Source organism: Lygodium microphyllum, unplaced genomic scaffold, assembly GCF_053477565.2.
Source record: "Lygodium microphyllum isolate KBCC unplaced genomic scaffold, Lygodium_microphyllum_v1.1.10 scaffold_130, whole genome shotgun sequence".
In the NCBI taxonomy this organism is placed as follows: domain Eukaryota; kingdom Viridiplantae; phylum Streptophyta; class Polypodiopsida; order Schizaeales; family Lygodiaceae; genus Lygodium; species Lygodium microphyllum.
The window spans coordinates 27,501-41,531 of NW_028229613.1; positions in this window are offsets into that span (position 1 = coordinate 27,501).

A 14,031-nucleotide genomic window follows, 5' to 3' on the forward strand; every position below is an offset into this window, starting at 1 on the left:
GTGGTAGGAAACCCCCTCGCCTTGCCATGACGCGGCGCCTCCTCTCCTCGTCGCGATTGTCTTTGCGTACGTCGTGCCTGGCCCCTCCCTCTGCCTCGCTCTCACGTGATACCCCCTCCTCAAGATGCGAGGTATTTTGGGAGCGGAGGGTGTGCCATGTTGTGGGGGGGTTCGGTGGAGCGGGGTTTTTCCGAGGAGGGAGGGCGTGCCATGTTGCGCGGGCGGGTTGTTGGAGCGGGGATTTCTGAGGAGGGAGGGTGTGCCATGTCGCGGGGGGGTGCCATGTCGTGGGGGGGTTTCTTGAGGAGGTCCGTCGGGGGGTGGAAGGTTCCGTGTCGCGGGAGGGGGTCGTGTGCAGTGGGGTGTGTGTGCCGTGTCATTGCGGAGCGCGATTTCTTAGGAGGGAGGGTGTGCCATGTCGTGGGGGGGTGAGGTGACGTGCCGTGGGTCGAGCGGGGTTTTTGGAGGTGGGGTGCGCGGGGGATACGCCGCGTCGTCGGGGGGTGCGGTGGGGTGGAGGGTGCACCGTGTCGTGGGGGGGTGACGCGGGGTGGGCTGGGTCGAGCGGGGTTTTTGGAGGCGTGGCGGGGTCGTGTGGATGGAGCGGGGTTTTTCGAGGTGGGGTGCGGGGGGGATGTGCCGCGTCGAGGGGGGGTGCGGTGGGGTGTGCCGTGACGCGGGGTGGGGTGGTGTGGATGCAGCGGGTTTTTCGAGGTGGGGTGGGGTGGTGTGGATGCAGCGGGTTTTCCGAGGTGGGGTGCGCGGGGGCGTCGTGGGGGGGTGACGCGGGGTGGGGTGGGTCGAGCGGGGTTTTCGGAGGCGTGGAGGGAGCGGGGTTTTTCGAGGTGGGGTGCGGGGGGGGCGTCGTGGGGGGGTGCGCCGTGTCATGGGGGAGTGACGCGGGGTTGGGGTGGTCAAGCGGGGTTTTTGGAGGAGAGGTGGGGTGCTGTGGAGGGAGCGGGGTTTTTCGAGGTGGGGTGCGGGGGGGCGTCGTGGGGGGTGACGCGGGGTGGGGGTGGTCGAGCGGGGTTTTGGGAGGAGAGGTGGGGTGCTATGGAGGGAGCGCGGTTTTTCGAGGTGGGGTGCGGGGGGGCGTCGTGGGGGGGTGCGGTGGGGTGGGGCGGTGCGCCGTGTCATGGGGGAGTGACGCGGGGTTGGGGTGGTCAAGCGGGGTTTTTGGAGGAGAGGTGGGGTGCTGTGGAGGGAGCGGGGTTTTTCGAGGTGGGGTGCGGGGGGGCGTCGTGGGGGGGTGACGCGGGGTGGGGGTGGTCGAGCGGGGTTTTGGGAGGAGAGGTGGGGTGCTGTGGAGGGAGCGTGGTTTTTCGAGGTGGGGTGCGCGGGGGCGTCGTGGGGGGGTGCGGTGGGGTGGGGGGGTGCGCCGTGTCGTGGGGGAGTGACGCGGGGTTGGGGTGGTCGAGCGGGGTTTTTGGAGGAGAGGTGGGGTGCTGTGGAGGGAGCGGGGTTTTTCGAGGTGGGGTGCGGGGGGGCGTCGTGGGGGGTGACGCGGGGTGGGGGTGGTCGAGCGGGGTTTTTGGAGGAGAGGTGGGGTGCTGTGGAGGGAGCGCGGTTTTTCGAGGTGGGGTGCGGGGGGGCGTCGTGGGGGGGTGCGGTGGGGTGGGGGGGTGCGCCCTGTCGTGGGGGAGTGACGCGGGGTTGGGGTGGTCGAGCGGGGTTTTTGGAGGAGAGGTGGGGTGCTGTGGAGGGAGCGGGGTTTTTCGAGGTGGGGTGCGGGGGGGCGTCGTGGGGGGTGACGCGGGGTGGGGGTGGTCGAGCGGGGTTTTTGGAGGAGAGGTGGGGTGCTGTGGAGGGAGCGCGGTTTTTCGAGGTGGGGTGCGGGGGGGCGTCATGGGGGGGTGCGCCGTGTCGTGGGGGGGAGACGCGGGGTGGGGTTGGTCGAGCGGGGTTTTTGGAGGAGAGGTGGGGTGCTGTGGATGGAGCGCGGTTTCTCGAGGTGGGGTGGGGGGGGGGGGCGTCGTGGGGGGGGTGCGCTGGGGTGGGGGGTGCGCCGTGACGCGGGGTGGGGTGGGTCGAGCGCGGTTTTTTGGAGGCGTGGCGGGGTGGTGTGGAGGGAGCGGGGTTTTTCGAGGTGGGGTGCGGGGGGGCGTCGTGGGGGGTGACGCGGGGTGGGGGTGGTCGAGCGGGGTTTTTGGAGGAGAGGTGGGGTGCTGTGGAGGGAGCGCGGTTTTTCGAGGTGGGGTGCGGGGGGGCGTCGTGGGGGGGTGCGCCGTGTCGTGGGGGGGAGATGCGGGGTGGGGTTGGTCGAGCGGGGTTTTTGGAGGAGAGGTGGGGTGCTGTGGATGGAGCGCGGTTTTTCGAGGTGGGGTGGGGGGGGGGGCGTCGTGGGGGGGTGCGCTGGGGTGGGGGGTGCGCCGTGAGGCGGGGTGGGGTGGGTCGAGCGCGGTTTTTTGGAGGCGTGGCGGGGTGGTGTGGAGGGAGCGGGGTTTTTGGAGGTGGGGTGCGGGGGGGGCGTCGTGGGGGGGTGCGCCGTGTCATGGGGGAGTGACGCGGGGTTGGGGTGGTCAAGCGGGGTTTTTGGAGGAGAGGTGGGGTGCTGTGGAGGGAGCGGGGTTTTTTGAGGTGGGGTGCGGGGGGGCGTCGTGGGGGGTGACGCGGGGTTTTTCGAGGTGCGGTGGGGTGGGGGGGTGCGCCGTGTCGTGGGGGAGTGACGCGGGGTTGGGGTGGTCAAGCGGGGTTTTTGGAGGAGAGGTGGGGTGCTGTGGAGGGAGCGGGGTTTTTCGAGGTGGGGTGCGGGGGGGCGTCGTGGGGGGTGACGCGGGGTGGGGGTGGTCAAGCGGGGTTTTTGGAGGAGAGGTGGGGTGCTGTGGAGGGAGCGCGGTTTTTCGAGGTGGGGTGCGGGGGGGCGTCGTGGGGGGGTGCGCCGTGTCGTGGGGGGGAGACGCGGGGTAGGGTGGGTCGAGCGGGGTTTTCGGAGGCGTGGTGGTGTGGCGTGGAGGGAGCGGGCTTTTTCGAGGTGGGGTGCGGGGGGGGGCGTCGTGGGGGGGTGCGGTGGGGTGGGGGGGTGCGCCGTGTCGTGGGGGGGTGACGCGGGGTGGGGTGGGTCGAGCGGGGTTTTTCGAGGTGGGGTGCGGGGGGGGGGGGGGGGGTATATGCGCCGCGTCGTGGGGGGGTGCGGTGGGGTGGGGGGGTGCGCCGTGTCCTGGGGGAGTGACGCGGGGTTGGGTGGGTCGAGTGGGGTTTTTCGAGGTGGGGTGCGGGGGGGGGGGGGGAATATGCGCCGCGTCGTGGGGGGGTGCGGTGGGGTGTGGGGGGTGTGCCGTGTCGTGGGGGGCTGACGCGAGGTGGGGTGGGTCGAGCCGGGTTTTCGGAGGCGTGGTGGGGTGGTATGGAGGGAGCGGGGTTTTTCGAGGTGGGGTGCGGGGCGTCGTCGTTGGGGGGTGCGGTGGGGTGGGGGGTGCGCCGTGTCGTGGGGGGGAGACGCGGGGTGGGGTGGGTCGAGCGGGGTTTTCGGAGGCGTGGTGGTGTGGCGTGGATGGAGCGGGGTTTTTCGAGGTGGGGTGCGGGGGGGGGCGTCGTGGGGGGGTGCGGTGGGGTGGGGGGGTGCGCCGTGTCGTGGGGGGGTGACGCGGGGTGGGGTGGGTCGAGCGGGGTTTTTCGAGGTGGGGTGCGGGGGGGGGGGATATGCGCCGCGTCGTGGGGGGGTGCGGTGGGGTGGGGGGGTGCGCCGTGTCCTGGGGGGGTGACGCGGGGTTGGGTGGGTCGAGCGGGGTTTTTCGAGGTGGGGTGCGGGGGGGGGGGGATATGCGCCACGTCGTGGGGGGGTGCGGTGGGGTGTGGGGGGTGTGCCGTGTCGTGGGGGGCTGACGCGAGGTGGGGTGGGTCGAGCGGGGTTTTCGGAGGCGTGCTGGGGTGGTATGGAGGGAGCGGGGTTTTTCGAGGTGGGGTGCGGGGCGGCCTCGTTGGGGGGTGCAGTGGGGTGGGGGGTGCGCCATGTCGTGGGGGGGTGACGCGGGGTGGGGTGGGTCGAGCGGGGTTTTCGGAGGCATTTGTGGTGTGGCGTGGAGGGAGCGGGGTTTTTCGAGGTGGGGTGCGGGGGGGGCGTCGTGGGGGGGTGCGGTGGGGTGGGGGGGTGTGCCGTGTCATGGGGGTGACGCGGGGTTGGGTTGGGTGGGGGAGTGACGAGGGGGAAGGGGCGAAATTTGGAGGGGGGGCGAATTTTTGGGGCGGGGGGGGAGGGGTGGGGTGGTGTGTGTTGAGGGGGGGGGCGAAATTTCGAGGGGGGGAAGGGGAGGGGTGGTGTGGTGTGGTGTGGTGTGTGTTGAGGGGGGGGGGGGTGGTGTGTGTTGAGGGCGGGGGGGGGGGGGGGGGATTTTTTTGGGGGGGGGGAGGGGTGGTGTGGTGTGGGGTGGTATGTGTTGAGGGGCGGGGGGGGCGAATTTTTGGGGGGGGGGGGGAGGGGTGGGGTAATGTGTGTTGAGGGGTGGGCGAAATTTGGAGGGGGGGAAGGGGAGGGGTGGTGTGGTGTGTGTTGAGGGGGGGGGGATTTTTGAGAGTGGAGGGAGGGGTGGTGTGGTGTGTGTTGAGGGGGGGGGGGAAAGGGTGGGGAGGTGTGTATTGAGGGGGGGGGGGGGCGAATTTTTGGGGGGGGGGGGAGGGGTGGTGTGTGTTGGGGCCGAGGGGTGGGGGGGCAAATTTTGGAGGGGGGGAGGGGTGGTGTGGTGTGGTGTGTGTTGAGGGGGGTGGCCGAATTTTTTGGGGGGGGGGGGGGGGTGGGGTGGTGTGTGTTGGGGGGGGGGGTGAATTTTTTGGGGGCGGGGGCGGGGGAGGGGTGGGGTGGTGTGTGTTGAGGGGGGGGCGAAATTTGGAGGGGGGGAAGGGGAGGGGTGGTGTGGTGTGGTGTGGTGTGTGTTGAGGGGGGGGGGGGGGAGGGGTGGTGTGGGGTGGTGTGTGTTGAGGGGGGGGGGGGGGGTGGGGAGGGGTGGTGTGGCGTGGTGTGTGTTGAGGGGGGGGGGGGCAAATTTTTGGGGGGGGAAGGGGCAAAATTTGGACGGGGGGGGCGAATTTTTGGGGGGGGGGGAGGGGTGGGGTGGTGTGTGTTGAGGGGAAGGTGAAATTTGGAGGGGGGGAGGGGGAGGGGTGGTGTTGTGTGGTGTGGTGTGTGTTGAGGGGGGTGGCCGAATTTTTTTGGGGGGGGGGGGGTGGAGTGGTGTGTGTTGGCGGGGGGGGGGGGGGCGAATTTTTTGGGGGCGGGGGGGGGAGGGGTGGTGTGGTGTGTGTTGAGGGAGGGGGGGGGGGGGAGGGGTGGTGTGGTGTGTGTTGAGGGGGAGGGGGGGGGGGGAGGGGTGGTGTGGTGTGTGTTGGGGGGGGGGGGGGGGGGGTGGTGTGTGTTGAGGGGGGAGGGGTGGGAAATTTTTGGGGGGGGAAGGGGCGAAATTTGGAGGGGGGGGCGAATTTTTGGGGCGGGGGGGAGGGGTGGGGTGGTGTGTGTTGAGGGGGGGGGCGAAATTTCGAGGGGGGGAAGGGGAGGGGTGGTGTGGTGTGTGTTGAGGGGGGGGGTGGGGTGGTGTGTGTTGAGGGGGGGGGGGGTGGGGAGGTGTGTATTGAGGGGGGGGGGGGGGCGCGAATTTTTGGGGGGGGGTGGGAGGGGTGGTTTGTGTTGGGGGCGGGGGGGAGGGGGGGGGGGGGGGATTTTGGAGGGGGGGAGGGGGTGTGTGGTGTGGTGTGTGTTGAGGGGGGTGGGGTGGTGTGTGTTGGGGGGGGGGGGCGAATTTTTTGGGGGCGGGGGGGGGGGAGGGGTGGGGTGGTGTGTGTTGAGGGGCGGGCGAAATTTGGAGGGGGGGAAGGGGAGGGGTGGTGTGGTGTGTGTTGAGGGGGGGGGGATTTTTGAGGGGGGGGAGGGGTGGTGTGGTGTGGTGTGGTGTGTGTTGAGGGGAGGGGGGGGGAATTTTTGAGGGGGGGGAGGCGTGGTGTGGGGTGGTGTGTGTTGAGGGGGGGGGGCGAATTTTTGGGGGGGGAAGGGGCGAAATCTGGACGGGGGGGGGGCGAATTTTTGGGGGGGGGGGGGGAGGGGTGGGGTGGTGTGTGTTGAGGGGAAGGCGAAATTTGGAGGGGGGAAGGGGAGGGTTGGTGTGGTGTGGTGTGGTGTGTGTTGAGGGGGGGGGGGGGGATTTCTGAGGGGTGGGGGGGGCAAATTTTGGAGGGGGGGGGGAGGGGTGGTGTGTGTTGAGGGGGGGGCCAATTTTTTGGGGAGGGGGGCAAAATTTGGAGGGGGGGGGGGGAGGGGTGGTGTGGTGTGGTGTGTGTTGGGGGGGGGGGGGGATTTTTGAGGGGGGGGGAGGGGTGGTGTTTTGTGTGTTGAGGGGGGGGGGGGGGGATTTTTGAGGGGGGGGAGGGGTGGTGTGGTGTGTGTTGAGGGGGGGGGGGATGTGGTGGTGTGTGTTGGGGGGGGGGGGGAAATTTTTGGGGGGGGGAGGGGAGGTGTGGGGTGGTGTGTGTTGAGGGGGTGGGGGGTGAATTTTGGAGGGGGGGAGGGGTGGTGTGGTGTGGTGTGTGTTGAGGGGGGGGCCAATTTTTTGGGGGGGGGGGGGCAAAATTTGGAGGGGGGGGGGGAGGGGTGGTGTGGTGTGGTGTGTTTTGAGGGGGGTGGGGAGGGGTGGTGTTTTGTGTGTTGAGGGGGGGGGGGGGGGGGAATTTTTGAGGGGGGGGGAGGGGTGGTGAGGTGTGTGTTGGGGGGGGGGGTGGGGTGGTGTGTGTTGGGGGGGGGGATTTTTGGGGGGGGGAGGGGTGGTGTGGGGTGGTGTGTGTTGAGGGGGGTGGGGGGGGAGGGGTGGTGTGGTGTGGTGTGTGTTGAGGGAGGGGGGGGGGGGGCGAATTTTTGGGGGGGAGAAGGGGCGAAATTTGGAGGGGGGGGGAGGGGTGGGGTGGTGTGTGTTGAGGGGGGGGCGAAATTTGGAGGGGGGGAAGGGGAGGGGTGGTGTGGTGTGGTGTGGTGTGGTGTGTGTTGAGGGGGGGGGGGGGAAGGGTGGGGAGGTGTGTATTGAGGGGGGGGGGGCGAATTTTGGGGGGGGGGGGAGGGGTGGTGTGGTGTGGTGTGGTGTGTGTTGAGGGGGGTGGCCGAATTTTTTGGGGGGGAGGGGTGGTGTGGTGTGTGTTGAGGGGGGGGGGTGGGGTGGTGTGTGTTGAGGGGGGGGGGGGGGGGGCGAATTTTGGAGGGGGGGGGAGGGGTGGTGTGGGGTGGTGTGTGTTGAGGGGGGTGGCCGAATTTTTTTGGGGGGGGGGGGGGGTGGAGTGGTGTGTGTTGGGGGGGAGGGGGGCGAATTTTTTGGGGGCGGGGGGGGGGGGGGAGGGGTGGTGTGGTGTGTGTTGAGGGGGGGGGAGGGGTGGTGTGGTGTGTGTTGGGGGGGGGGGGGGGGGTGGGGTGGTGTGTGTTGAGGGGGGAGTGGTGGGAAATTTTTGGGGGGGGGGGCGAATTTTGGAGGGGGGGGGGGGAGCGGTGGTGTGGTGTGGTGTGTGTTGAGGGGGGGGGGGGCGAATTTTTGGGGCGGGGGGGGAGGGGTGGGGTGGTGTGTGTTGAGGGGGGGGCGAAATTTCGAGGGGGGGAAGGGGAGGGGTGGTGTGGTGTGTGTTGAGGGGGGGGGGGATTTTTGAGGGGGGGGGGAGGGGTGGTGTGGTGTGTGTTGAGGGGGGGGGTGGGGTGGGGTGTGTTGAGGGGGGGGGAATTTTGGAGGGGGGGAGGGGTGGTGTGGTGTGGTGTGTGTTGAGGGGGGGGGCCAATTTTTTTGGGGGGGGGGCAAAATTTGGAGGTGGGGGGGGGGGAGGGGTGGTGTGGTGTGGTGTGTGTTGAAGGGGGGGGGGATTTTTGAGGGGGGGGGAGGGGTGGTGTGGTGTGTGTTGAGGGGGGGGCGGGGAATTTTTGAGGGGGGGGGGAGGGGTTGTGTGGTGTGTGTTGTGGGGGGGGGGGGGTGGGGTGGTGTGTGTTGAGGGGGGCGGGGGGGGGGGATTTTTTGGGGGGGGGGGGAGGGGTGGTGTGTGTTGAGGGGGGGGGGGATTTTTGAGGGGGGGAGGGGTGGTGTGGTGTTTGTTGAGGGGGGGGGGTGGGGAGGTGTGTATTGAGGGGGGGGGCGCGAATTTCTGGGGGGGGGGGAGGGGTGGTTTGTGTTGGGGGCGGGGGGGGGGGGGGGGGCAAATTTATTTTGGAGGGGGGGAGGGGGTGTGTGGTGTGGTGTGTGTTGAGGGGGGTGGCCGAATTTTTGGGGGGGGGGGGGGGGTGGGGTGGTGTGTGTTGGGGGGGGGGGCGAATTTTTTGGGGGCAGGGGGGGGGAGGGGTGGGGTGGTGTGTGTTGAGGGGGGGGCGAAATTTGGAGGGGGGGAAGGGGAGGGGTGGTGTGGTGTGTGTTGGGGGGGGGATTTTTGAGGGGGGGGGAGGGGTGGTGTGGTGTGGTGTGTGTTGAGGGGGGGGGGGGAATTTTTGAGGGGGGGGAGGCGTTGTGTGGGGTGGTGTGGTGTGATGTGTGTTGAGGGGGGGGGGGGGAATTTTTGGGGGGGAAGGGGCGAAATTTGGACGGGGGGGGCGAATTTTTGGGGGGGGGGGAGGGGTGGGGTGGTGTGTGTTGAGGGGAAGGCGAAATTTGGAGGGGGGAAGGGGAGGGTTGGTGTGGTGTGGTGTGGTGTGTGTTGAGGTGGGGGGGGGATTTTTGGGGGGGGGGGGGGCAAAATTTGGAGGGGGGGGGGGGAGGTGTGGTGTGGTGTGTGTTGGGGGGGGGGGGATTTTTGAGGGGGGGGGGAGGGGTGGTGTTTTGTGTGTTGTGGGGGTTTGGGATTTTTGAGGGGGGGGGAGGGGTGGTGTGGTGTGTGTTGAGGGGGGGGATGTGGTGGTGTGTGTTGAGGGGGGGGGGGAAATTTTTGGGGGGGGGGAGAAATTTTTGGGGGGGGGAGGGGAGGTGTGGGGTGGTGTGTGTTGAGGGGGGTGGGGGGTGAATTTTGGAGGGGGGGAGGGGTGGTGTGGTGTGGTGTGTGTTGAGGGGGGGGGGCAAAATTTGGAGGGGGGGGGGGAGGGGTGGTGTGGTGTGGTGTGTTTTGAGGGGGGGGGGGGGAGGGGTGGTGTTTTGTGTGTTGAGGGGGGGGGAGGGGTGGTGTGGTGTGTGTTGGGGGGGGGGGGGGGATTTTTGGGGGGGGGGAGGGGTGGTGTGGGTTGGTGTGTGTTGAGGGGGGTGGGGGGGGAGGGGTGGTGTGGTGTGGTGTGTGTTGAGGGGGGGGGGGGGGGGGGGGCGAATTTTTGGGGGGGAGAAGGGGCGAAATTTGGAGGGGGGGGGGGAGGGGTGGGGTGGTGTGTGTTGAGGGGGGGGCGAAATTTGGAGGGGGGGAAGGGGAGGGGTGGTGTGGTGTGGTGTGGTGTGTGTTGAGGGGGGGGGGGAAGGGTGGGGAGGTGTGTATTGAGGGGGGGGGCGAATTTTTGGGGGGGGGGGAGGGGTGGTGTGTGTTGGGGGCGGGGGGGGGGGAGGTGTGTATTGAGGGGGGGGGGCGAATTTTTGGGGGGGGGGGGGAGGGGTGGTGTGGTGTGGTGTGGTGTGTGTTGAGGGGGGTGGCCGAATTTTTTGGGGGGGGGGGTGGGGTAGTGTGTGTTGGGGGGGGGGGCGAATTTTTTGGGGGCGGGGGGGGGGGGGAGGGGTGGGGTGGTGTGTTTTGAGGGGGGGGCGAAATTTGGAGGGGGGGAAGGGGAGGGGTGGTGTGGTGTGTGTTGAGGGGGGGGGGATTTTTGAGGGGGGGGAGGGGTGGTGTGGTGTATGTTGACATGACGACGCGACGTGCTCCCCTCCCCTTAACACACCCACCCACCCACCATGACGCCCGCTCAAAAATTCTGCCCCCCTCCCCCCCCCCCCCCTCTCAACACACACCACACCACCCCTCCCCCCCCCACCCCCCCTCAAAAATTCGCCCCCCCCCCCCCCCCCTTCAAAATTCGGCCCCTCTCTACACACACCAACCCCCCCCCCCCCCCCCCCCCCCCCCCCCTCAAAAATTCGGCCCCCCCCCTCCCCCCCCCCTCCCCCCCACCCCCCCCCCTCCAAAATTCGGCCCCCCCTCCCCCCCTCAACACGCCATGTCGCGAGGCGCCCTCCCCCCCCCCCCCCCCCCCCAAAGGAAAATTTCGGGCTTTGTAGGTATGCCTTGCCGTTGGAGCCGAAAACACCTATAGGGGAGGTACCCTACTCGAGGCTTGGCTCTCCTTGGGCGCGTCGCGGCATGGGGCCGTAGTGCGTGTCGCTTGGGCATGGTTAAGTGGCTCGGGGCTTCCCCCAGGCATAGGTGAGTGGGGATGGTGAGTGCAAACAGTGAGAGTGAGGGGGAAGGGTAGTCATTTTATGGGGCGAGAGGTGAGTGGGGTGTTGTGCTACCACAAAGGGTTTCGGGGGTGCGTCCTTGCGTAAGCACCAAGAAATATCAAGTGCCATGAGGAATTCCCTGCCCGATGGGGGGAGATAACAAGGTGGACAGTTGAGTCGTGTCGGCGCTGGGCCGTGTCGCGGTGCCGCGTCGTGTTACCTTCCGTGGCGTGTTACCTTCCGTGTCGCCCTCCGTGGCGTGTTTGGCTATGCCGTGCCGTGGTGCCATGTTGAGTGGGAAAACCGTGTTGTGACGCGATATGTCATGTTATGGTGCCGTGTTGAGTCCCAAGGGACGCGATATGCCGAGTTGAGGTGTGTTTTGGAGCCAAGGCATGTTTTGGGGAGTTTTGGAGTTTTGTTACACTTGGTATCAGAGCGGGACCCCGTGACGCATCGGAGACGTCTGGAGGCGGGGAGGGGCAAAAATACACAAAAATAGGCAAAAATTCAAAATTTTTCAGAAAAATTCCGAAAAAATCATAAAAAATTCAAAAAAATTCAAAAATTCATAAAAAATTCAAAAAATGGGAAAACACAAGAAAAGTGGGAAAAGAGTGAAAAGTGACCAAAACGAGATGAAAAAAGCACGAATCGAAGCCGAAAAGGTCAGAATTGAGAATTTGTATGATTCGAAACACAAGGTTTTGGCAAGATGGTATGATTGTGAGGATGAACGCAGGATCTTGTGGGAAACGAAGGTGAATTGGCTAAAGTGTGGATATGGATTTTCGAAGCGGGAGGAGCAGGATTTGGAGAGGAGATTGAATGGAGTAAAGACTAAACAAGTTGGGCTAAAAGAAGAATTACAGGTGCTGAATGACAAATTAAAGGAGTGGTATGAAGAGCACAGAAAATGTTTGAATCTTGATTTATTACATATAGAAAGACAATTGAGGTTGGAAATTAGCGAAGAATATGGAGAGATCGTAGCACAAGGGGGTATGCCGGATGAGAAAGAAAAAAGTATGAAACTCCAGGCAAATCAGAAGAACCCAAGCACAAAAAGGCAGGAAAAAGAAACGGAAAGTGAGTCTGATAGTGAGAGTAGTGAAAGTGAAGTAGAGAAAGAAGGGGACATGTGCGCTGCAGTAGAGGCCCAATTGACAGTGGGGGAAAGGTTGATATCAGAGGGACAATTGAGTCATGCCGAACGTATAAACTTACTACAGGTGATGAACTTATTGAAAAAAGGGTTGGCAGAGCAGAAAGGGAAATGTGGAGCAAAGACCAAGCCACCAGATGTGTTAAGTGAATCAGATGATGAATCAATAACAAATGAACCAACTGCTTGGACGGATGAGACTTACTTAGATGAGCAGATAGATTGGGAGGCCGAAAGAAGGATACGGCAACAAATGATGCAAGAGGCACACCAAAGGGAGAGGGCTCAAAGGGAAAATGATTTTACTCAATTTGAAGATGCACCAGAAGAGGATGGGACGTGCGAGGCGAGGCAATGGAGAGAAGAGGAGTGGGGGGCAAATGAGCCTTACCACGAATATTATGACCAGCCTGAAGAAGCCTACTTTGGAGATCAAGAAGAAGAGTTAGAAGAGGACAGGTGGGCCAGAGGGGATCAAGAATGGAACCCGGATTACTATGCACAATCACAAAGGTTCGAGCACGAAGAACAATACAGCGAGTGGGGGCAAGGAGAAAGAGAGGAGGCCTACGGGCCATATTCTTGTGATAACGACTGCGAAATACGACAAGCAGAGCAATGGTGGGCTGATAGGCCATATGATGAGGAGCAACCTGAAGAACTCGTAACGGAGTCAGAGAGTATAAATAAAGTTGTGATCAGAGAGTATCCACGGGAACAAAGAGAGGCCTGCGGGCCAGGTATTATGTTTGATGAAGTTCTCATCGAAGATTGCGCGGAAGAGCAGATGGTTGATGAATCAAATCTTCTACCAGATGGAGTGATCCTAGAGGAGTGCAGAACGGGGAATGGGGACAGGAGAGATAGCGATCAACTTGAATTTTTCGATGAATGTGCAAGGTATGACTATGATAATGGTAAGATTGAGGAAGTGGGTGTTTGTAGCGCTGAAGACTCCTGCACCTGGAGGGAGTATAAAGAAATCAGGACAGACGATTCAGAGACTCCTGAACCTAGGGGGAGTATAAACAATCCAGGACAGGAGGGGCTGGGAGCTCGGGGGTTAGAAGAAGTGGAGGCAGGGGAAGAACTCGTGAGCCGCGAGTCTAAACAAACGGCCGTATGCGAAATGGAGACTAAAGAAGAACTCGTGAGCCGCGAGGATAAAGAAACGGCCGGATGCGGAGAAGGAAATGGAGAAGGCATGGTACTCGTGAGCCGCGAGGATAAAGAAACGGCCGTGTGCGGAGTGGAGAAGGGAGAAGGCATAGTACTCGTGAGCCGCGAGGATAAACTAATGGCCGGCACAATACTCGTGAGCCGCGAGGATAAAGAAACGGCCGTGCGTGGAGAAGGAAATGGAGAAGGCATGGTACTCGTGAGCCGCGAGGATAAAGAAACGGCCGTGTGCGGAGTGGAGAGCGAAGGAGAAGGCAGAATACTCGTGAGCCGCGAGGATAAACAAACGGCCGTGTGCAGGGAAGAGGATGAGGGGGAAGGCATAATACTCGTGAGCCGCGAGGATAAAGAAACGGCCGTGTGTGAAATGGAGGTGAAGGGAGAACTCGTGAGCCGCGAGTCTAAACGAACGGCCGTGTATGGAGAAACAGAGTTGAGGGAAGAACTCGTGAGCCGCGAGTCTAAAGAAACGGCCGAAGGCAGAGTGGAAGAGGTAGATCAAACTCGTGGAGCCGCGAGTCTAAACGAACGTGCCGGATGGGTTGAGGAACAGGTGGAGGCTAGGGAGACGGGAGATACTGAAGAACTCGTGAGCCGCGAGTATAAACAAATGGCCGTGTATTGTGACAAGTGGGTGGATGAGATGGACAGTGAAACCAGAGGAGCAGGTGACGATGGGAAGGGCTGTGAGGAAAAAAGGGAAAAGACAGAGACGTGTGCGGAAGAGCAAGATGAATACGATGTGGTGAAAAGGCCCAGGGCGAAGGGGGTGGTGATGACAGAGGAAACCGAAAGACCACAAAATATTGAGGCAGCGGGAGAGGGGAATCATATACATACCAATCAAGAACTACAAACACTTTCACACAAAACTTTGGAGCAAAAAGATGGGACTACATCGGCTGAATCAGAGGGAGACAAGCCCTCATACAGCAAGGAAGATAGGGGTGCTGGGGCGCCCCTCGCAGGGACAGATAGTGACGAATGGACGCTCTTGAGGGGGACTCAAGTCGCTGAGGTGCATGAGGCTGGGGACCCTACGCTTCGGATGAGAGTGTCTTTCAGGAAACCCACTCTGATCTTGAAGTCCACAAACACATTCAAGCCCATTCCGGTCTCGGGACCAAGGGGGTGCAACCTGTTGGGTAACATCGTGGTGGTTGGTTGGCTTCACGATCAAGCCGAGCAGGTTGCGCGGAGGCTTCACCCTCCAGGTTTGCAAGGACAGATCCGGCTCAGTGAGGAGCCCAACACAAGTGCAGAAATCAGGTGTGAAGGCTTGGTTTCAACCTGGGTCACTAAGGTTAGTCCCGGCATCAAGAGGCCATTACTCACAGCCAAAGAAATGGATTTGGCTATCAGGGCAAGGCGACATGCGAAAATATCGCATATCAACTTGTACAA